The sequence below is a fragment of the Eleutherodactylus coqui genome, chromosome 3, assembly GCF_035609145.1.
Source record: "Eleutherodactylus coqui strain aEleCoq1 chromosome 3, aEleCoq1.hap1, whole genome shotgun sequence".
Lineage (NCBI taxonomy): Eukaryota > Metazoa > Chordata > Amphibia > Anura > Eleutherodactylidae > Eleutherodactylus > Eleutherodactylus coqui.
In genome coordinates this window covers 55,520,706-55,546,488 of record NC_089839.1, presented here as the reverse complement: position 1 = coordinate 55,546,488, position 25,783 = coordinate 55,520,706, and positions in this window count along the sequence as shown.

Here is a 25,783-nt window from a genome sequence, read left to right as displayed (position 1 = left end):
ATCGACCATGCTGGTATAACCTGGGTGTCTCCTGTATATAATTATATATGTACAGCTGGTATAAGTTATACATCTCCTGTATAAAGTGATATGGACTATGCTGGTATAACCTGGGTGTCTCCTATATATAATTATATATGTATAGTTGATATAAGTTAGACATCTTCTGTATATAGTGATATAGAACATGCTGGTATAACCTGGGTGTCTCCTGTATATAATTATATATGTACAGCTGATATAAGTTATACATCCCCTGTATATAGTGATATAGACCATGCTGGTATAACCTGGGTGTCTCCTATATATAATTATATATGTATAGTTGATATAAGTTAGACATCTTCTGTATATAGTGATATAGAACATGCTGGTATAACCTGGGTGTCTCCTGTATATAATTATATATGTACAGCTGATATAAGCTATACATCCCCTGTATATAGTGATATAGACCATGCTGGTATAACCTGGGTATCTGCTGTATATAATTATATATGTATAGCTGGTATAAGTTATACATCTCCTGTATATAGTGATATAGACCATGCTGGCATAATCTGGGTATCTCCTGTATAGAATTATGTATGTACAGTTGGTATAAGTTATACATCCCCTGTATATAGTGATATAGACCATACTGGTATAACCTGAATGTCTCCTGTATATAAATATATATGTATAGCTGGTATAAGTTATACACCTACTATATATAGTGACTAGTAATTATTAGTACATTATAGTCCCAGTGTTTCTGGTGGCACATCACACACACAGTCGCTTGATTACCACACAAGACAAACACATCTTGGCTCCTCCCACAGCAGTGACATCACTAAGGATCCTTCAGCCCACCGGATCTCTGTGGTGTAGGTAGGTCAGTGTGTTCTGTCAGGACTGTCGAGTTGTTAGAAATTATAGTACCAGTGTTTCTGGTGGCACATCACACACACAGTCGCTTGATTACCACACAAGACAAACACATCTTGGCTCCTCCCACAGCAGTGACATCACCACAGATCCTTCAGCCCACCGGATCTCTGTGGTGTAGGTAGGTCAGTGTGTTCTGTCAAGACTGTCGAGTTGTTAGAAATTATAGTACCAGTGTTTCTGGTGGCGCAATGCGCCACTCGGCTCTGCTGCATGGTACATACATTATGATCCCCACATATCACACACACAGCTTGGCTTCTCCTACAGCAGTGACATCACCACAGGTCTTTTAGCCCACCGAATCTCTGTGGTGACGGGAGGTCAGTGTGTTCTGTCAGGATCGCTGAGTTGTGTCTTTTGAGATAATAATGGTTTATTTGTAATCTCATTTTTTTTTGTGCTCCCCTTCCAAGAGCCCTAACTGTGTTGTTCTTCTGTCAGTCAGACTTTGTGTTTTATATATGTTGTAGGACCTTTGATGGTATGACCAGGGCGCAGATCGATGATGTTACCACGGGTGGAGCATAAGAATCACTCACACACATACATACAGGCAAGTGGTTGTTAGTAGTTTTATGGAACATGCTGGTATAACTTGGGTATTTCCTGTATATAATTATATATGTACAGCTGGTATAAGTTATACATCCTGTATAAAGTGATATGCAGCATGCTGGTATAACCTGGGTGTCTCCTGTATATAATTATATATGTACAGTTGATATAAGTTATACATCTCCTACATATAGAGATATTGAGCATGCTGGTATAACCTGGGTATCTCCTGTATATAATAATAATATATGTACAGCTGATATAAGTTATACATCTCCTACATATAGAGATATTTAGCATGCTGGTATAACCTGGGTATCTCCTGTATATAATAATATATGTACAGCTTGTATAAGTTACACATGTAAGTGTTTGTAGCTCACTGACACGCAAGTTCACTAAATATTCTAAAACAATACCTTAAGAATTAGACCTCATGCACATTGGTGGATTTTTGCTGTGGAATCCAGAGTAGGGGTCCACCTTTGGGTTTCGCAGCAATAACCCTCCATAGCATGCTATGGAAAAATGATTCTTCATGCGGATGAAAATTACTCCATTTTCCTGTGGTTCCTGCACACATGGCTTCCGTTGAAGTCAATGTAAGCCGTCTGACCTGCGGTCTGTCCGCAATTGACATTGCAGACAGATTCCACAGGAAAAGCTGGAGATTAAAAAAAAAGAAAGTCCTGCGCATGTCCAATGGCGAGCCGTGCGGCCCATCAGCAGTGCAGATTTAATATTCAGAAAGCAGGTACGTGCTTACTGAAATAGTGTACTATCTATGAAGACGAAAGCCCTCACTGACTCACTGACTGACTCACTGACTGACTCACTGACTGACTCGCCAAAAGTTCTCCAACTTCCCGATGTCGTAGAAACATGAAATTTGGCACAAGCATAGATTATCTCCAAAATAGGAAAAGTAATTGGGTCCCAACTCGATTATTCAATTCTAGCGCAAAAGAATTGGCGTCAAAATTTTACAGACATAATCTAAATCTGTCACTTCCCAATGTCATAGAAACTTAAAACTTGGCACGAGCATTGATTATGTCATAAATAGGAAAAGTTAGTGGGTTCGAACTCGATTATTCAATAATATGCGCAAAAGAATTAGCGTGCAAATTTTACGTACGGAATCTAATTCTCTCACTTCCCGGTGTCATAGAAACTCGAAATTTGGCAGGAGCATTAATTATGTCAGAAATAGGAAAAGCTAATGGGTGCCAACTCGATTATTCAATTCTATGCGCAAAAGAATTAGCGTCCAAATTTTACGTACAGATCTAATTTTCTCACTTTCCGGTGTCATAGAAAAGTGAAATTTGGCACGAGCATTGATTATGTCATAAATAGGAAAAGTTCATAGGTCCCAACTCGATTATTCAATTCTAGCGCAAAAGAATTGGCGTCAAAATTTTACGTGCGGAATGTGATTTTTTTCACTTTCCGATGTCATAGAAACGGGAAACTTGGCACGAGCATTGATTATGTCCTAAATAGGAAAAGCTAATGGGTCCCAACTCGATTATTCAATTCTATGCGCAAAAGAATTAGTGTCCAAATTTTACGTGCGGAATGTAATTTCTTCACTTTCCGGTGTCATAGAAACAGGTAATTTGGCATGAGCATTGATTATGTCATAAATAGGAAAAGCTAATGGGTCCCAACTCGATTATTCAATCCTATGCGCAAAAGAATTAGCGTCCAAATTTTACGTACGGAATCTAATTTTCTCACTTTCCGGTGTCATAGAAACGGGAAATTTGGCACGAGCATTGATTATGTCATAAATAGGAAAAGTTCATAGGTCCCAACTCAATTATTCAATACTAGCGCAAAACAATTGGCGTCGAAATTTTACGTGCAGAATGTAATTTTTTCACTTTCCGGTGTCATAGAAACGGGAAATTTGGCACGAGCATTGATTATGTCATAAATAGGAAAAGCTAATGGGTCCCAACTCGAATATTCAATTCTATGCGCAAAAGAATTAGCGTCCAAATTTTACGTGCGGAATGTAATTTTTTCACTTTCCGGTGTCATAGAAACAGGAAATTTGGCACGAGCATTGATTATGTCATAAATAGGAAAACCTAATGGGTCCAACTCGATTATTCAATTCTATGCGCAAAAGAATTAGCGTCCAAATTTTACGTACATAATCTAATATTCTCACTTCCCAATGTGATAGAAACTTGAAATTTGGCACGTGCATTGCTTGTCTCATAAATTTGAAAAGTTAATGGGTCCCAACTCGATTATTCAATTCTATGCGCAAAAGAATTATTGTCCAAATTTTACGTGCGGAATCTAATTTCCTCTCTTTCCGGTATCATAGAAACGTCAAATCTGGCACGAGCATTGATTATGTCATAAATAGGAAAAGTTCATAGGTCCCAACTAGAGATGAGCGAACGTACTCGTCCGAGCTTGATATTCGTGCGAATATTAGGGTGTTCGGGATGCTCGTTACTCGTAACGAGTACCACGCGGTGTTCCGGTTACTTTAAGTTTCCTCTCTGAGACGTTAGCGCGCTGTTCTGGCCAATTGAAAGACAGGGAAGGCATTACAACTTCCCCCTGTGACGTTCAAGCCCTATACCACCCCCCTGCTGTGAGTGGCTGGGGAGATCTGATGTCACCCGAGTATAAAAATCGGCCCCTCCCGCGGCTCGGCTCAGATGCCTTGTGAGTTAGCTGAGGGACAGTGGTATCGTGCTGGAGCTTCTGTAGGGAGAGCGTTAGGAGTTAGTGTAGGCTTCAAGAACCCCAACGGTCCTTCTCCGGGCCACATCTAATAGTGTGCAGTACTGTGTTAGCACTGTATTTTTTTTTTTTTTTCAAAATTGGATCTGCAGAGCATTGCGCCCTGCAATAGGGACAGAAGTGGTGGTTAGGCAGGGAGAGTGTTAGCAGTGAGTGTAGGCTTCAAGAACCCCAACGGTCCTTTCTAGGGCCACATCTATCCGTGTGCAGTACTGTCCAGGCTGCTGTTAGCAGTGTTGCATATTTTTTCTCAAAACCGGCTGTGCAGACCATTGCACCCGGCATTACTACTACAGGGATAGAATTGTGTAGGCAGGGCCAGAAGACATACATTATTCATTGAATAGACGCAGTGTGGCTTTTCCTTTGAAAAACAAGGGAAAAAATTCTATTTCGCCTGCCTCTGACAGTCCTCAGGGCTCTGGGTACGTGTGTGCTGCGTGCAGAACGTTAAAAAAAATCAGACTCAGCCAGCTACGTTTTACTGCAGGCTTGCGCCAATTTTTTTCCTGCATGGGAAATCCCTGATCTGCTGTAGCGAATAACTTTGCATCACTGCAGTTCTGTGACACATTTGCAGGGCCACAACACAGTTATTAAACTTAGTAGTATTCATTGAATACACGCAGTGTGGCTTGTCCTTTGAAAAACAAGGGAAAAAATTATATTTTGGTTGCAGGCTTGCGCCAATTTCTTTCCTGCCTGGGAAATCAAATCACTGGTAATACACCATGCTGAGGGGTAGGGGTAGGCCTATAGGACGTGGACGCGGGCGAGGACGCAGAGGCCCAAGTCAGGGTGTGGGCACAGGCCGAGCCAGTGCGGTGGCCAGGGGTAGAGGCAGGGCCAGACCGAATAATCCACCAACTGTTTCCCAAAGCGCCCCCTCGCGCCATGCCACCATGCACAGGTCAAGGTGCTCTACGGTGTGGCAGTTTTTCACAGAGACGCCTGACGACCGACGAACAGTGGTGTGCAACCTTTGTCGCGCCAAGATCAGCTGGGGAGGCACCACCAACAGCATGCGCAGGCATATGATGGCCAAGCACCCCACAAGGTGGGACGATGCCCGTTCACCGCCTCCGGTTTGCACCACTGCCTCTCCCCCTGTGCCCCAACCTGCCACTGAGATCCAACCCCCCTCTGAGGACACAGGCACTACCGTCTCATGGCCTGCACCCACACCCTTTGAGCACAAGCCACAGTTTGAGCACAAGCGCAAGTACGACGCCACGCACCCGCACGCTCAAGCGTTAAACGTGCACATTGCAAAATTGATCAGCCTAGAGATGCTGCCGTATAGGCTTGTGGAAACGGAGGCTTTCAAAAGCATGATGGCGGCGGCTGCCCCGCGCTACTCAGTTCCCAGTCGCCACTACTTTTCCCGATGTGCCGTCCCAGCCCTGCACGACCACGTCTCCCGCAACATTGTACGCGCCCTCACCAACGCGGTTACTGCCAAGGTCCACTTAACAACAGACACGTGGACAAGCACAGGCGGGCAGGGCCACTATATCTCCCTGACGGCACATTGGGTGAATTTAGTGGAGGCTGGGACAGAGTCAGAGCCTGGGACCGCTCACGTCCTACCCACCCCCAGAATTGCGGGCCACAGCTCGGTGGTGGTATCTGCGGCGGTGTATGCTTCCTCCACTAAAGCACCTTCCTCCTCCAACGCAATCTCTGTCTCGCAATCAAGATGTGTCAGCAGCACGTTGCCAGCAGTCGGTGTCACACAGCGTGGCAGCACAGCGGTGGGCAAGCGTCAGCAGGCCGTGCTGAAACTACTCAGCTTAGGAGAGAAGAGGCACACGGCCCAAAAACTGCTGCAGGGTCTGACAGAGCAGACCGACCGCTGGCTTGCGCCGCTGAGCCTCCAACCGGGCATGGTCGTGTGTGACAATGGCCGTAAGCTGGTGGCGGCTCTGCAGCTCGGCAGCCTCACGCACGTGCCATGCCTGGCCCATGTCTTTAATTTGGTGGTTCAGCGCTTTCTGAAAAGCTACCCCCACTTGTCATACCTGCTCGGAAACGTGCGCCAGCTCTGCGCACATTTCCGCAAATCCCACACGCACGCTGCCACCCTGCGGACACTGCAACATCGGTTTAATCTGCCAGTGCACCGACTGCTGTGCGACGTGCCCACACAGTGGAACTCTACGCTCCACATGTTGGCCAGACTCTATGAGCAGCGTAGAGCTATAGTGGAATACCAACTCCAACTTGCGCGGCGCAGTGTGAGTCAGCCTCCTCAATTATTTACAGAAGAGTGGCCCTGGTTGGCAGCCATCTGCCAGGTCCTTGGAAAATTTGAGGAGTCTACCCAGGTGGTGAGCGGCGATGCTGCAATCATTAGCGTCACCATTCCTCTGCTATATGCATCTTGAGAAGTTCCCTGCAAAGCATAAAGGCAGACGCTTTGCGCTCGGAAACAGAGCCGGGGGAAGACAGTATGTCGCTGGATAGTCAGAGCACCCTCCTGTCTATATCTCAGCGCGTTCAGGAGGAGGAGGAGGAGCATGAGGAGGATGAGGAGGAGGGGGAAGAGACAGCTTGGCCCACTGCTGACGGTACCCATGCTGCTTGCCTGTCATCCTTTCAGCGTGTATGGCCTGAGGAGGAGGAAGAGGAGGAGGAGGAGGATCCTGAAAGTGATCTTCCTAGTGAAGACAGGCATGTGTTGCGTACAGGTACCCTGGCACACATGGCTGACTTCATGTTAGGATGCCTTTCTCGTGACCCTCGCGTTACACGCATTCTGGCCACTACGGATTACTGGGTGTACACACTGCTCGACCCACGGTATAAGGAGAGCCTTTGCACTCTCATTCCCGAAGAGGAAAGGGGTTCGAGAATGATGCTATACCACAGGGCGCTGGTGGACAAACTGATGGTAAACTTCCCATCCGACAGCGCTAGTGGCAGAAGGCGCAGTTCCGAGGGCCAGGTAGCAGGGGAGGCGCAGAGATCATGCAGCATGTACAGCGCAGGCAGGGGAACATTCTCCAAGGCCTTTGCCAGCTTTATGGCTCCCCAGCAAGACTGTGTCACCGCTCCCCAGTCAAGGCTGAGTCTGCGGGAGCACTGTAAAAGGATGGTGAGGGAGTATGTAGCCGATCGCACAACCGTCCTCCCTGACACCTCTGCCACCTACAACTACTGGGTGTTGAAGCTGGACACGTGGCCTGAACTCGCGCTGTATGTCCTGGAGGTGCTTGCTTGTCTTGCGGCTAGCGTCTTGTCAGAGAGTGTGTTTAGTGTGGCTGGGGGAATCATCACGGATAAGCGTACCCACCTGTCAACCGACAGTGCCGACAGGCTTACACTCATCAAGATGAACAAAGCCTGGATTTCCCCAGACTTCTCTTCTGCACCAGCGGACAGCAGCGATACCTAAGCAATACGTATTATGCACCCGCGGACGGAAGCATCGTTCTCTCTCACCATCCAAAACGGGGACATTTCTGCTTCATCAATCTGTGTATAATATTCCTCCTCCTCCTCCTCCTGCTCCTCCTCCTGAAACCTGACGTAATCACGCCGAACGGGCAATTTTTCTTAGGGCCACAAGGCTCACTCATATAATTTTTCTAAACAATTTTTATACGTTTCAATGCTCTTAAAAGCGTTGAAACTTTAACTTGAACCAATTTTTCGTTAAACTGGGCTGCCTCCAGGCCTAGTTACCACTTAAGCCACATTAACCAAAGCGATTAATAGGTTTCACCTGCCCTCTTGGTTGGCCATGGCCAATTTTTTGGATGTACATTAGTACTGTTGATACAGCAATTTTTGTGGCCCCTCGCCTACAGTGTAATCATAGCAATTTCTATGTTCTTCGCCTGCACTCATGGTACAGAAAGGTGTGTGGGGTTGGCCTACACTTTAGCTACATAAATGTAACTTGTGCCTTGTCTATACTGCAGCTACTGAAATGGAACGAAGACTGCGCTCCCACTATACTGCTGCTTCGGAATTGTTACTGGGGCCTGTCTTGAGTGCTACTATTACTGAAATGGAACGCATACTGTGCTCCCCCTATAATGCTGCTAGTGATATGTTAGTGGGGCCTGTCCTAATGCTACGGCTGAAATGTTACTAATTATGGGCTCTGCCTATACCGCTGCTAATGGTATGTCTCTGGGGTGTGGAAACAGAGGCTTCCCAAAGACATGATGGCGGCGAGGCCATTTCCCACCAACGCTGTTACTGTTAAGGTGCATATAACCACGGACACGTGGAGAGGACACGTAGTGCCTCAAAAACATCCCCCGCCACAGCCCACTTAATCCTGGCCACATTCCGAAAACCAACAAAATAAAACCGCGCTACTAGGTCCGCAGTCACCAACACATTACCACCAACGTGGTTACTGTTAAGGTACATATAACCAGTCTGATTGGGGCATGCAGTGTGGGCCGAAGCCCACCTGCATTAAGCACGACATTACTACCTCAGCTGTGTTGGGCAATGCAATGGGATATTTCTATGTACCGCCGGTGGCTTCCTGGCACCCACCCATGCTGTGAGTCCACAGGGAATTATAAATGCATCTGTTTCCACTTGTAAAGAACCCCAGTCTGACTGGGGCATGCAGTGTGGGCCGAAGCCCACCTGCATTAAGCACGACATTACTACCTCAGCTGTGTTGGGCAATGCAATGGGATATTTCTATGTACCGCCGGTGGCTTCCTGGCACCCACCCATGCTGTGGGTCCACAGGGAATTATAAATGCATCTGTTTCCACTTGTAAAGAACCCCAGTCAGACTGGGGCATGCAGTGTGGGTCGAAGCCCACCTGCATTAAGCACGACATTACTACATCAGCTGTGTTGGGCAATGCAATGGGATATTTTTGTGTATCGCCGGTGGGTTCCAGGGAGCCACCCATGCTGTCGGTCGACAGGGACTTCACAATAGGGAGTTGCACCTGCCTGTGTCTATGAATTAAAAAGCCCGGTCTGACTGGGGCATGCAGAGACACCTTGACAGAATGAATAGTGTGTGGCACATAGGTTCCCCATTGCTATGCCCACGTGTGCAGCTCCTGATGGTGGTGGCACAGGATTCTATTTCTCATTGCTTCTGTACAGCATTGTGGGCTATCGCCCCGCCCCTTTTAAAGAGGGTCGCTGCCTAGCCGTGCCAACCCTCTGCAGTGTGTGCCTGCGGTTCCTTGTCATGGCAGACGCACTTCTAAATAGACATGAGGGTGGTGTGGCATGAGGGCAGCTGAAGGCTGCGCAGGGACACTTTGGTGTGCGCTGTGGGGGGAGGGGGGTTGGTTGGGCAGCATGTAACCCAGGAGAAGTGGCAGCGGAGTGTCATGCAGGCAGTGATTGTGCTTTGTTGGAGGTAGTGTGGTGCTTAGCAAAGGTATGCCATGCTAATGAGGGCTTTTCAGAAGTAAAAGTTTTTGGGAGGGGGGGGGGGGCCCACTCTTGCCGCTATTGTGGCTTAATAGTGGGACCTGTGAACTTGAGATGCAGCCCAACATGTAGCCCCTCGCCTGCCCTATCCGTTGCTGTGTCGTTCCCATCACTTTCTTGAATTGCCCAGATTTTCACACAAGGAAACCTTAGCGAGCATCGGCGAAATACAGAAATGCTCTTATCGCCCATTGACTTCAATGGGGTTCGTTACTCGAAACGAACCCTCGAGCATCGCGAAAAGTTCGTCCTGAGTAACGAGCACCCGAGCATTTTGGTGCTCGCTCATCTCTAGTCCCAACTCGATTATTCAATTCTAGCGCAAAAGAATTGGCGTCGAAATTTTACGTACGGAATGTATTTTTCTTACTTTCCGGTGTCATAGAAACAGGAAACTTGGCACGAGCATTGATTATATCATAAATAGGAAAAGCTAATGGGTCCCAACTCGATTATTCAATTCTATGCACAAAAGAATTGGCGTCGAAATTTTACGCGCGGAATGTAATTTTCTCACTTTCCGGTGTCATAGAAACGGGAAATTTGGCACGAGCATTGATTATGTCATAAATAGGAAAAACTAATGGGTCCCAACTCCATTATTCAATTCTATGCGCAAAAGAATTAGCGTCCAAATTTTACGTACATAATCTAAATGTCTCACTTCCCAATGTCATAGAAACATGAAATTTGGCACAAGCATTGATTGTGTCCTAAGTATGAAAAGTTAATGGGTCCCAACTCGATTATTCAATTCTAAGCGCAAAAGAATTATTGTCCAAATTTTATGTACATAATCTAATTCTCTCACTTCCTGATGTCATTTTATATAAAGGAAACGTCGCATGGTTGCCTCCACGTGGGGTTGCCTAGGTAACGCAGAGAACTATGCAAAATGGGGAACATATGTTTTTCCTCAGTATCTCTAAAGTAACCACGACTTCATAAGATTTTCCGTGTGAACACCAGATAAACACCAGTACCAAATTAACTCGGGCGAAGCCGGGTATATCAGCTAGTATCATATACGCACCACCCCTCTGTATGGGGGAAAAATGAAAAGAGATTCTCTATAGATGTTAATATATATTTATTATTAATGAATGAAAGATGTTAAAGATGTTCCCATCATGCAGTAAATGGAAAGGAGCAGATGATGGTCATTCCGCTCTTCAGGCCTCGGCTTACTTTTGTGTTGTTTTTCAAAATGCAGGTGAAGATCACACATAGGTGGCACTTTCCTGGATTCCTACAACATCGGCTTACTTTTGTGTTATTTTTCGAAATGCAGGTGAAGATCACACATAGGTGACGCTTTCCTGGATTCCTACAACATGCCATGGCTTACTTTTGTGTTGTGTTTGGAAATGCAGGTGGAGATCACACATAGGTGACACTTTCCTGGATTCCTACAACATCGGCTTACTGTTGTGTTATTTTTCAAAATGCAGGTGAAGATCACACATAGGTGACGCTTTCCTGGATTCCTACAACATGCCATGGCTTACTTTTGTGTTGTGTTTGGAAATGCAGGTGATCACACATAGGTGACGCTTTCCTGGATTCCTACAACATCGGCTTACTGTTGTGTTATTTTTCGAAATGCAGGTGAAGATCACACATAGGTGACGCTTTCCTGGATTCCTACAACATCGGCTTACTTTTGTGTTATTTTTCGAAATGCAGGTGAAGATCACACATAGGTGACACTTTCCTGGATTCCTATAACATGCCTCGTTCAGCCTTTGGGCCCTCTGTTTGTCAAGTCCGGGGGGTGAAGGAGCTGTTTGCAATCTTAGCTGCTTCCTTCCGTCAAGTCCGATGGGTGGTGGAGCTGCGTTCTTCATTAGCAGCTTCCTTTTATCATCGTCACCACATTGTAGATGAGACGTCCAGATGGTTACATAGCAAGTAAGGGCGAAAGAAGTTCTTCAATTTCAACCTGTAATTCCTTGCTATGTTGTCCCAGAGGGAGGCAAAAACCCCTGAGGATTGTTCGTTTGTCCTCATGTTAGGGGAGAAAATTCCTCCCTGACCCCAAATATGGCGATCGGAATGAGTCTCTGGGTTGTTGAAGCTCGAATCTACCTGAATGTTAAGTGGTGGATGTTCAATGGTGTTGTGAAGTCTGGTATGCATATATCTATATTACGCTGAAGCTCAGTACTATGGAGCAATTCCAGCAACCTCATTGGTTCTGATTCAGAATTCCAGCAACCTGTTTGGTTGTTTGAGTTGTGTGATTCAACCTGATTGTTTGTTTGAGCGTAATATAGATATATGCGTCTGGTATATAGGAAAATCCTATATACCACTAAGTTGAGCACTTAGTTTTCTTTCCTCCTGAATGGCCTCCTGTCAAACAAGTTGGCCATCCAAGATTTGGTCTCGATGGTGTCAATGGTGTCAATAAGATGATATTGATGAGACCACTCCGGACACAAAAAGCTGATTCCTTCGAAGATTTTCTGCTCTTCAGCGCTTATTTTGTTCCGTTTTTCCTTATAGCGTAGAGTTCGCTTTATATTCTGTTTAACAGAAGCCGCTGTCATGATTGCCGGTGGTACGAATCTCCTGGCTTCTACATCTTCCCAATTGATGTTGGAAAAATATGGATGTTTCCTCACGTCTCCTTCTACTCCTAGCCGCTGGTGCTGATCTTTATGCAGCAGTCCTTGTAAGATGCTCAGAGTGTCAGGAGTCAGTGACTCTGGGTAGTGTGGAGTATATTCGAGGATGGCAAGCTTAGTGGCATTGGTATTTTTTCCTTTGAAAGGAACCTTATATGTGTACATCTGATACAGTATTACACCTATGGCAAAATAGTCTACCCCTTGTCCGTATTCCTGGCACCTCACCACTTCTGGGGCCATATACTGTAATGTACCTATACACCGTCCTTTGATCCTTCCATTTGCATCCATCCTTGCAGCAATACCAAAGTCTGCTATTTTGACATGGCCGTCTGCACACAGAAGGATGTTATCTGGTTTCAGGTCCCGGTGTATGAAACCTTTCGTGTGCAGGAACTGTGTGCCACAAATCACTTCGGATGTGATAAATTGTATTGTGGGGTGATCAAGAGGATGGTTCTTACGCATAAACGTTAACAGGTCCCCTCTGGTGGCCAATTCCATCACATAATAGACACATTCTGCTGTGTGGAAGGCGGCCAGGCCGTGAATCAGGTGAGGGCTCATGTGGGTTCGTTTTAAGATATTGCACTCTCTGAAATTGAGCGTACGACTCGTGAACTCCTGTTTGTTTGTAACTTTAACGGCAACACATTCATTGCGGATGATGTCTCTTGCCAAATAGACTTTTCCAAAGGCTCCTTCTCCAAGTGTCCGATGGAATATAAAAGACTGTAATGTTAGGTGTACCGTGGCAGGTGTTACCTCGCCAGGTTGTTCGGGTTTCTCCATACAGTTGTTGCTTGGTATGGGTTCCTCATAATGGCTACTGCAACTCTGAGAGGTGTTGATAGATTTGTGCAGCTCCGCGTCTAGAGAAGTGCTATTGCTGCTTGACTCCTCAGATCTACAGTCTTCTCTCTCTGTGTTGATGCTTATGCCTGTATTTTCCCCTTTATTACAGTCCTTTTCCTTCCCTTTAGATGATTCATTGTCTGTTTATAGGAAACAAAGGAACACATGTTAATATGTATAATAATTATTACAGTCTTCATTGCTATCCCACAGCAACACATATTCATATATAGTCAGATCACGGAACATAAAACTGACATTATATTCACTAAAGTGCAAAATCCTAAACAAAGACCTAAATATTGTTTTGTGTCTGCAGCTCTTGTGCGGATCTATGTGTTTCTATGGTTAAAGATTATAACATTTGAAAGGATTATAAACAATTCTCATGAACATTCCCAGCTACTTCCGGATATCCTACCTCTACTGTTGATGTTACTGGGCCCTGGCATTTCATAAGAAGCTCTTTGGCTATCTCTTATGCTCTCTCCATTCTCTCCAACTTCCTTTATCTTTACTTCTTCATTATCTTCCAGTTTTTCTTCTCCACTCTGTGCATCCTCTGCATTATAGTGCTGGATGTACAGATCTTCGAGGCTCTGGATTTGGTCGTTAATGTGATTAAAGTCTGCCAGTATTTCCAACTGAGTAGCATTGCACTGGGCGCACAAATCTTCCAGGATGTGGATCAGGTCATTAAGACGTTGGTATTGTGCTTGTATTTCCTGTTCCACAAAGCTGTCTTTCACCAGTTCTGCCTCCTCATTGTTGGTCTCGATGTTTTGGTTTTCCTCTACATCGATCTCTCTTTCCTGCTCTTCAGGTGACATGTTGGCTATAAAGAAAAAATGTATAGTTATATGATAAGGAGTCAAATCAGGAAACCTGAAGCCAGCTTTATACATAATGAAGGATAAATGAGATATAACTAAGGAATAATAAAGTGGATGTTTAGAGAACTGTCCAAAATAAGACCTCACCCATTGCTTTGTATGGCCTATTAGGGCACATGGACATTATAGAGGGACTCCCACACACGAGGAACATTTCATGCTCCAGGGGACCCAAATGTCCAAGAATTATGGGGAGGGCCATTAATCTTAATGGCTGGTACATCATATTACATTTAATTTTCATAGGTGCCAGTAGCAAAACACGTAGTGATCCAATCTAAAAAGAGTCGTCCTAGTGGTGATGATTTACCTTGAACCGCTCACTGCCGCAGGATGGATATGTACATCCTGGGTGGGAAGGAGTTCACGTGAAATTACATACATTTACATCATATGGATGGTGCTGGCCCAAAAGCTGATCCCACGCCATCTGCAGTGGGAGCTGGCTATGACTGACAACAGGCCTTATGCTGCACTATTGATTACAGCATGCATGGAGTTAACAGCGAGGGAGTGTCCTCTGTGATGTTGAGGCAGTGGGACAATGAATTGCCATGGCAACTGGAGGCCTAACAGTGACTTCCTGTCTGCTATGACTGTCAATGTAAATCAATAACCAGAATACACTGTAGTAAAGAAGTAATGCAGTGTAATATCTGAGCACTTATACTGCAGGTTCAGATTCCCCAAAGGGACATAAATTGTGAAAAACAAATTCTACAAAACCATCATGTTAATAATAATATAACATTTTTTTATGCGCACTTTCCCTTTTTGGTTTAAAGAAATTCATTTAAAAAGCCTTATGCTTGGTATAACCACATCCATAACAACCCTACTATAAATTGTAAACACTTTTATCCCACACAGCAAACCCTATAAATAAAAACAGCCAACAGGTCCTCATACAGAAATGTTGATGGAAAAATAAAAACATTATGGCTTTTGAAAAGTGGAGATGAAAATCTAAAAAAATGTGTGTCCTTAAGACCAAAATAGACTGAGTCATTAAAGGGTTAAAGGGAAATTATAACCTTGTTCTTGTGAGCGAATTCCATTTTGTAATCCATAATGTTTTTGAAGGCTTAGGTGGAAGCTGGGCATCAGAAGAGACAAGGAGAACACGTAACTGGTGGCAGGTTTTACATTTCCCAGGGAAATAAGCTCTACTGTGCCCCCATCACCCACATTGGCAGAGAACTGTGCATTTGCATATTGGGGCTGTTGTTTTATACCAAGGCCTATTAGCTTATAACTGTATCCCGGGCTGGTATGCAGCATTCCATATTTACTATGATGTCATAATTGCTCTTCACTAACCATAGAAAGTTTACAAAGGATGAATGGAGCAGTTGCCCATATTAACCAATCAGATCACATTTTTACTGTTGAAGTGAAAACTGAAATCTGGTGGATTGTTTTGGGTGGCTCTTCCACTTTTCCTTTGCAGCAGCATATTATACATTACATTATAAAGGTTAAACTACAACTTTCATCATGACACCCAGAGAATCCCGAACACTTCCCTTACTGCACTTTCCCTTTGTCCCCTCCCTCAATATCTCTTGCAGTTACTTCCTATATTATTGGGGTCCTTTTGGCAGTAAGAAACGGGTGGGGTGGGGGCTGTAACTATAACCATAATCTTTTTTTATATGAGAAGTTGCATGTATCCTACCTTTGCTGTCCTCTATATTGATGCTGGATCCTGGGAGTTCCTCCTCCATATTGGTATCACTGGGCTCTAGGAGTTCCTTCTCCATATTAATACCAATAGGTCTTGGGAGTTCCTCTTCCATGATTATCCTGCTGGGTGTTTGGAGTTCCTCTCCCATAATTATCCTGCTGGGTGTTTGGAGTTCCTCCTCCATGATTGTCCCGCTGGGTGTTGGGAGTTCCTCCTCCATGATTATCCCGCTGGGTGTTTGGAGTTCCTCTCCCATAATTATCCCGGTGGGTGTTGGGAGTTCCTCCTCCATGATTATCCCGCTGGATGTTGGGAGTTCCTCCTCCATGATTATCCCGCTGGGTGTTTGGAGTTCCTCTCCCATAATTATCCCGCTGGGTGTTTGGAGTTCCTCCTCCATGATTATCCCGCTGGATGTTGGGAGTTCCTCCTCCATGATTATTCCACTGGGTGTTGGGAGTACTTCCGCACTTCTCTCCTTTTGGATGGTAGTGCTGCACCTTATACACCCAGTAAACCTTGCCCAGGTTTTTCGCAAGCATGCTAAGAACCGGTTCTTTCTTGGTTTCTTAGCTTTAATTGGCTTGTCCTGGCCATCACGGCCATTGTTCTTCTCTTCAGGAATGTGCTTGATCTTATCAGCTACTTCCTGTAAATGGTTGGTCTTCTTTTTTGCCTTCATTTTATCACAAAGGCGAATATATAGAAAATCTAGAAATCCGTATGGATTGACGCTCTCACTTATTCTCTGCTAGCTGCAGCAAGTTGTGCCATTGTGATGTCATAACTGCCATTGTGATGCCATCTCACCATTGTGATGTCATCAACTGCCTTCAGGAACATTCTAGAACATGTATAGACATGTTTATAGGTAAAAGATGGATTTTACATTGGTAGATAAGATATTAGAACCAAGAACATAAATACAGTGCCAGAACTGATCGTACTACATACAGTAGCAGAACTAATTTGTTTGCCTTTGTAAAAAAAAGTCTATTGTATACTAATTTAAAAAAATAAAACCAGCATATAGCAGACTTACAATTGTGTCCACGCTTTTATGAGCCCCTATCTAAATATTTTGCTGAAGATCAACAGTTTGACTTTATTGTGTATTTTTAAATTTCTATTGAGCTCAATTGGGAAAATCTGCAGCAAATTTGAAACCAATCTGCAGAATAAGAGCTCCTTCACACGGATGCACATGCTTCAGCTGACGTGAATAAAGCATTATTGCACATGTCTGCTTATTTTACTACACTTTTTGCACCCGTAAAGCATGTTCATTTGCACACAGCAAAGACTCATGGGTTGAAATGACTAATTAGTCTAATGGGTTCGAGATGTGTTCTTTTCCCCATGTAATTAGGCATTGTTTCACATATATTCTAGCATATTGCACGTGAATGTTCGCATCCCCATTGAGTTCTATAAGGAATATTGGGTGCGTTTTTTTTTCTCCAGAGACCAAAGTGAGCAATCCGCAGTATAAGGGCTCCTTCACACAAGTAAACGTGCTTTTACACGTGCTTCAGCTCAACGTATTTGTACCATGAACACGCCATTTTTGCATGCATCTGATTATTTTTCTATACTTTTGCACCCACGATGCATGTTCAATTGCACACAGCAAACAAAGACGCACCCATTGAATGACAAATTAGTCTGAGTTCCAGATGTGTTCTTTTTTCTACGCAATTATGCAGTGTTTCACACATCTTAACATATTGCACTTGCACATCCCCATTGACTTCTATGGGGATTTTCGTGTGCAAGTGTGCAAGAAAATAGAGCATGCTGTTTTTTTTCTGAGCGAGCAAAATGTGCAGATAAAATATGCTCATGTGAACTAACCCATTGAAATCAATAAGTTCTATTCACTATCAATTGCACGTGGAAACACGCCCTTGTGAAGGGGGCTTAGTGTATGCCCACACGCACTGAACATTTTTTTGCTGTGGATACCTACGGTGTGGATTTTGACACAGGTTTGTATGCAGAAATGCTGCAGAATTTCCCACTAAATTCTGAGCAGCATTTCCGCTACATAGAAACATACCCTTAGGATGTGGTTACATGGCCCATAAATACTGCAGATTTTGCATATAGTAACTCTGCAGATTTTGCTATTTAAGCCATGTGGATGAGATTTAAAATAGCTCATCTACGTGGAAATTCCCTCACGGAATCCACAGCGGAGCTGATATGCTACGGATTTTAAGGATGAAATCTGCAGCAAATCCGCACCGATGGATGTGGATTTTGTAACTGCAGATTTTTCAATGTGTAAAATCTGCAGCAGATATAGCCCACGTACACATACTCTTGCACATTATGGGACTGCAGTGTACAGGATGGTCTGCAGAGGGTGTTAAACAGCCATTCTGATACTTGCAGAGAGAAAACACCTATGGGTGTGGCATGAAATAAGATAAAAGGAGCAGTTCCTACCTTACTCAGGGGGAAGTGACAGCTTAGCAAAGCTGAAAGGTCTGCAAGCCTGAGGTCCAGTGTGGAAGAGTGAGAGGTGATGTGAAGATGCTGCATCAGGAACTGAGAGCCTGAGGTCTGTGCTGACTGGTTTGGCCTGTCACTTTGTCTGTAAAAGGAGGATGCCCTCTAGACGCCCTGTAGCGGGTTAGTGACGGTGACCCTGTGGGTAATGAACCCTGGGGAATCGTATGCTGTTGTGTACCATACAAGTTTGCTTTGCTGTGTGCAATAAATGCAGGCAGGTGCCAGTTTTAAAGACGTCAAGTCTCCTGGAGTCTTTATACATCAATGTCCAGACCAAGAGATCGTCAATGTGCATGCAAGAAACCCCGGCTTGCCACAACATACATCTGCACACTGTAGAAGTGCAGTGACGAAAGTAGCCAGTATGGCGCTAGAGAGCAGGCTTTTTGGGAAAGTGTTCTGATAATTTGTCAGGTAACACCTGTGTGGGTATGTGTTGAGGAAAGACTACCTCCAGACCAACAAACAGTGTATCTGGGAGTGGTCTGTTACAAAGCAAGTGGGTGCACCATCTATAATACTTGGTTAGCGCAGTCATTCATTGAAATCGCTTTTGCATTTGTCCATGAAGAATGTGATAAACACACAAGGAATCTTAAAGAGATTCCCTGTTTCACTTGTTTGTGATGGTACCCCGAGACAGAAGCAAAGAGTAACTGCACTTTTAGGAAACTTGAAAGGTAAAATGTTTTGATCAGTGGGGTCCAGGTGCTGAAACCTCCACTGATCAGTGATATGAAGGGGTTGCAACGCGCACATAAGCCCTGTGCCCCTTAAACCATCATCGTTGTTTGTCAGTGCTTTTCGGCTGCTGAAGACGGGAGCATAGACTTCTCGGCTGCTGAGTACGGGAGCATAATCTTCTCGGCTGCTGAAGACGGGTGCATAGATTTCACGGCTGCTGAGGACGGGCACATACATTTCACGGCTGCTGAGGACGGGCGTATAGACTTCACGACTGCTGTGGATGGGCGCATAGACTTCTATGCATCTGTCCAGCTGCAGAGCAGAGCCGACGAGTTTTTAGGGCCGACTGACTAACCCTTTCAAATACTTATCATAAACTTAGACCGGATAGTCTGAAAATGCACCAAACTTCAGCGGTCCACGCTGGATGATAAACTTGGTGCATCTTTAGTACTTTCTATTGGATGGTTGGTCTACAGCAGTAATTTGCACCAAATCAATGCACAACTTTTAGTGTTCTCTCTAAACCACGCCCTCTTGTCAACTGAAATAAAAAAAAATAAAATTCTACAATATAACTGTGTGGTGTACGATGCATGAACTAGATTTTTGCTGCACCCTGAGCCCCAATTCTGGTGCATTTGCTTTGTTAGACCCCCTGCCCCCCACTGTGCCTACATATAGCTACTGTAATATGTGACATTGGGGATCTGTGGGGAGCGGCTGTGACTTCTGCCTTGTCATAAAGAATCTCATGCTTTCCCCTCATAGGTTCCCAAAAGTAAATCTCTTATATCGCTTACTAAGGATACAGGGAAGACTTCTACATCTTTACCAATGTAGCTGAGCTGCAATACAACACCTAAGCCTATGGACAAGGGTGGCGCTGTTTGGAAGAAAGCAGACATGTTGATCTAATCCTGGACAACCTCTTTAAATTCTCCATGGCCGGTTGCGCCAACCATCCTGTTGATCTGGGTTTAAAGTCATCAGTTGTTGACCTTAGTGTAAGGTCACCAGTTGTGCACCAACACTTCCTGATCTAAAACTTGCAAAACCAATTTCACTTGATCTGATTGAAGGTTGAAGCTAGAGGTGTATCCTACATGGTGATTGGTGATTGGTCAACTAGTTTCATCTGCCAAAATTGGGGGATCAAATTGAATCAAGATCACAGGCTAAACGGTGTGGGTGCAAGGCTCTTCTACTTTATCTTGGATCAACTCTTTTTAGATTAAAACTTTGGTGCAATAGCCCTAGATCATGGCTTTTTATATCATTAGAGCTGCTGACCCTAAAGGGGTTGTCCAGTTGTAAAATATAGATGGCCTAGCCTTAGGACAGGCCTCAGGTGTAGATCAGTAGGGATCCACAGCCAAGGGCATCTGCCATTAGCTGTTCACCAGATTTATGCACTCCAACCCAGCCAACGACTAACTGGTAAAGGTCCTGGGCTGCAGACCTCAGCTGTTCTACTGTTGATGGCTCAGACTATAGACCAGGCCATCACTAGTTTGCCCCTGGACAAACTTTAAGCTATAACCTTCATCGCTAGGGGGAGCTTATCATACAGACTTCAGTTCAATGTAATCTGTATGAAAGAAGTTCCCCCTAGTGGTAGCTGCAGACCCACTCTTATAATGGGATTGTGTAGCCTAGAATCAAAAAATCTGCTCCACATTAGTAGTTTTCCTGCCCACAGTCAATGCAGTACCACGAGCCTATGCATGAGTGGTGCTGTTTCTGCAAGACTGTAGTAACCTGTTGTCTTCTCTCTATAGATCAATATCTGTAACTCCACTCAGTAAAGCTCCCAAAAAGGTGACGCCAACGTCCTCCTGGAATACTGGATCCAGACCTTCAAGGTAGTTCTGACTGCAGGTTTTCTGCAGTGGAAAATCAACAACAAAAAGCGTCGCTCTGATGGGATCCATACCAAAACCTACAGAATAACAGCAGATTTTGATGCGGATCTGCAACAGATTTCACCCTTTCAATTGAAGGGATAAAGTCTGCTGCAGATCTACACCAAATCCATTGCATGTGAATACACCCTTATTGTAATGGTGCCCCAAACGTGGCAATATACCTCTCTAGTCAGCAGTGCTGTTGCTGCCAAACAATCACCTGGCAGCCTCCGAGCCCAACGCCTCCCCTGCTTTGCGCTGCAGACAAAGGGGAGGAGTCAGGCTCTGATGCTGCTGGTGATCACATGACTGAGCAGTGCTGTGGCATTACAGGAAGCTAGCTATGAGGACACCACTGGGTGGCCTGGGGGCATTAGAGGTGGTTTGAGTGTCTGCCCCAAATGCCCCTACTGTAATCTGTCAGGTTCTGTGCGTTCTACCTTTACAGCCTGTCCAGCCTCATCCTGCACTCATTTATAGGTTGGGACTAGAGATGAGCGAGCACACTTGTCCTAGCTCGATGCTCGTTTGAGTATAAGGGTACTCGAGATGAACACCACGCGGTACTCGAGTCAATTTCATTTTTCCCCCCGCATGTTTAGTGCCATTTTCTAGCCAATAGACATGCGGGGAAGGCATTGCCACTTCCTGCTGTGACGTGCCAGCCCTATCCCACCCCCCAACAGTGAGTGGCTGGACTGATCAGGTGACCGCCAAGTACTTAAACTGGTCCCGCCCAGAGGTTAGGGATAGTGCTGCTGCTGATATAGAGACAGTGTTAGTGTAGGATCCTGTCTTCAAGAACCCCAACGGTCCTTCTTAGGGCTACTCCACATGGTGTGCCTTATTGTTGTTGCTGGCTGGGAGCAGTAGTGCACCAACTTTTTTTTTATGCATCTTGGGCTATGCAGGCCATTTCAGCTATAGCGTTCTCAGTCTGCAGTGCATTACGCAGAGTTTAGGGACAGAGCTGCCTATATAGGGAAAGTTTTACAGGACTCCTGATCCTCTGTGCAAGAACCCCAACTGTCCTTTTTAGTGCTACATCTGACCGTGTGCTTTACAGTTGTGGCTGGCTGGGAGTTGTAGTGCACCAACTTTTGTATTACGCATCTAAGCCTGTTCCCTGCCTTTCAGTAATAGCGTTCTCAGGCTGCAGTGCCGTGCAACCAGCTCTCACCGTGAAACTGCACTCTAACATTTCCTAGCCTGCTGCAAACTAGTTCAGTTATACCGTTCTGTGTGTGCTGTGCATAACGCAGAGTTTAGGGACACAGCGACTTCTATAGGGAAAGTTATACAGTCCTGATCCTCCGTACAAGAACCCTAACGGTCCTCCTTAGGGCTACATCTGACAGTGTGCATTTTAGTTGGGGCCTGCTGGGAGTTGTAGTGCACCAACTTTTGTATCACGCATCTAGGTCTGTTCCCAGCCTTTTCGTAATAGTGTTCTCAGCCTGCAGTGCTGTACAACCAGCTCTCACCGTGAAACTGCACTCTAACATTTCCTAGCCTATTGCCAACTATTTCAGTTATACCGTTCTCTGTCTGCAGTGAATTAGACAGCGGTCTCACCGCTAAATGAGGGTGAGGGTGTGGGCACAGGCCGAGTTCCTGGGTGTGGTGAATCACAGCCGGATGCTGAGGGATTAGGAGAGAGGCAAGTTTCTGAGCTCCCCAGCTTCATATCACAATTTACGGGTCTGCGTGGTAGACTTTTATTACAAACAAAACAGTGCAAGCAGGTCCTGTCGTGGATGGCAGAAAACGCGTCCAGCAATGTATCGACCACCCAGTCTTCTACGCAGTCCACTACTCCCGGCCTATGGACTGCAACTCTGAATCCTCTGGCTGCTCCTCCTTCCTCCCAGCCTCCTCACCCCATGAAAATGACATATTCTGAGCAGGCAGACTCCCAGGAACTGTTCTCGGGTCCCTGCCATGAGTGGGAAAATACGGTTTCTCTCTCACCTCAGGAGTTTGTCGTGACCGATGCCCAACCTTTGGAAAGTTCCCAGAGTCCGGGTGATGAGGCTGTAGACTTTTGGCAACTGTCTCAAGAGCTTTTTATGGATGAGGAGGTCGATGATTATGAGACACAGTTGTCTGTCAGTGAGGTAGTAGTAAGGGCAGTAAGTCCGAGGGAGGAGCGCACAGAGGATTCGGAGGAAGAGCAGATGGACGATGAGGTGACTGACCCCACCTGGTTTGCTAAGCCAACTGAGGACAGGGCTTCAGAGGGGGAGGCAGGCATATGATGGCCAAGCACCCCACAAGGTGGGACGAAGGCCATTCACCGCCTCCGAGTCACACCACTGCCTCTTCTCCTGTGCCCCAACCTGCCACACAGATCCAATCCCCCTCCCAGGACACAGGCACGAGCGCCTCCCTGCCTGCACCCACACCCTCACCTCCATGGTCCTCCACTCCATCAAGCAATGTCTCTCAGCACAGCGTTCAGCTGTCTCTAACACAAGTGTTGGAGCGAAAGTGCAAATATGCCGCCACCCACCCGCATGCACAAGCTTTAAACGTGCACATTGCCAAATTAATCAGCCTAAAGATGCTGCCGTACAGGCTTGTGGAAACGGAGGCTTTCAAAAACATGATGGCGGCGGCGGTTCCGCGCTACTCGGTCTCCCGCAACATCAATCGTGCCCTCACCAACGCGGTTACTGGGAAGGTTCACTTAACCACGGACACAGGGACAAGTACTGGCGGGCAGGGCCACTATATCTCCCTGATGGCACATTGGGTGTACTTGGTGGAGGCTGGGACCGAGTCAGAGCCTGGGACCGCTCACGTCCTACCCACACCCAGAATAGCGGGTCCTACCTCGGGGCTGCTATCTGCGGCATTTTAAGGCACCTCCTCCAAACCCTCCCCTTCCTCCTCCTCCGCCACCTCTACCTCTCAATTAAGAAGTGTGAGCACGTCGCCAGCAGTCGGTAGTGCGCAGCAGCACGGCGGTGGGCAAGCGTCAGCAAGCCATGCTGAAACTAATCAGCTTAGATGACAAGAGGCACACAGCCCTCAAGCTGTTGCAGGGTCTGACAGAGCAGACCGACCTCTGGCTTTCGCCGCTGAGCCTTCAACCGGGCATGGTCGTGTGTGACAAACGCCGTAACCTGGTGGCAGCTCTGCAGCTCGGCAGCCTCACACACGTGCCATGCCTGGCCCACGTCTTCAATCTGGTGGTTCAGTGGTTTCTCAAAAAATACCCCCACTTGTCTGACCTGCTCGGCAAGGTGCACCGCGTCTGCACACATTTCCGCAACTCCACCACGGACGCTGCCACCCTGAGGACCCTGCAACATCGGTTTCAGCTGCCAGAGCACCAACTGCTGTGCGACGTGCCCACATGCTGGAATTCTTCACTGCACATGTTGGCCAGACTGGACGAGCAGCATAGAGCAATAGTGGAATACCAGCTGCAACATGGGCGGCAGAGTGGTAGTCAGCCTCTGCAATTCTTTACTGAAGAGTGGGCATGGATGGCAGATATCTGCCAAGTCCTCGGAACTTTGAGGAGTCTACCCAGATGGTGAGCGGTGATGTGGCCATCATTAGCATTACCATCCCGCTGCTTTGCCTGCTAAGAAGTTTGCTGCAAAGCATAAAGGCCAACGCTTTGCAGTTGGAATAGGAGACAGGGGATGACAGTATGTCCCTTGATAGCCAGACCACCCTCATATCTATATCTCAGCGCGTTCTGGAGGAGGAGGAGGAGGGGGAAGAGACAGCTGGCCACACTGCAGAGGGTACCCATACTGCTTGCCTCTCATCTGTTCAGCGTGCATGGGCTGAAGAGGAGGAGGAGGATCCTGAAAGTCATATTCCTAGTGAGGACAGCGATGTGTTACCTACTGGGACCCTGGCATATATGGCTGACTTCATGTTAGGCTGCCTTTCCTGTTCGCTTTAGACGCATTCTGGCCAACACGGATTACTGAGTGTACACCCTTCTCGACCCACGGTATAAGGAGATTCTCATTCCCGAAGAGGAAAGGGGTACAAGAGTGATGCAATACCACAGGGCCGTGGTGGAAAAAGTGATGCTAAAGTTCCCAACTGATAGCGCTAGTGACATAGGATGCAGTTCAGAGGGCCAACTAGCAGGAGAGGCATGGGGATCAGGCAGCATGTCAGGCGTAGGCAGGGGAACACTCTCCAAGGCCTTTGCCAGATTTATGGCTCTCCAGCAGGGCTGTGTCACCACTCCCTAGTCAAGGCTCAGTTGGACGGAGCAGTGTAAAAAGGTGGTGAGGGAGTACGTAGCCAATAGTACCACCATTCTCCGTGATGCCTCTGCTCCATACAACTATTGGGTGTCAAAGCTGGACACGTGGCACGAACTTGCACTGTACGCCCTGGAGATGGTACACTTGTACTCTTGGTACACCAATTTTTCAGGCCATCGCCAATACTGTTAGCAAACTAATTTTTTCAGGCTTCGCCTGTCCTCTTGGTAAACAAATTTTTATAGGTGTTCGCCTATACTCTTGGTACACCAATGTTACTAGGGTCCGCCTATACTCGTGCTACAGAAATGTTACTGGGGTCCGCCTATACTCTTGCTACAGAAATGTTACTGGGGTCTGCCTATACTTTGGCTTCTGAAATGTTACTGGGCTCTGCCTATACTTTTTCTACTGAATGGTTTGAGGGGTTTGCCTATACTCTTGCTACAGAAATGTTACAGGGGCCTGCCTATACTTTTGCTACAGAAATGTTACTGGGGTCCGCCTATACTTTGGCTACTGAAATGTTACTGGGGTCTGCCTATACTCTTGCTACAGAAATGTTACAGAGGTTCGCCTATACTTTTGCTACAGAAATGTTACTGGGTCCGCCTATACTTTGGCTACAGAAATGTTACTAGGGTCTGCCTATACCTTGTATCGTTCTATGTCT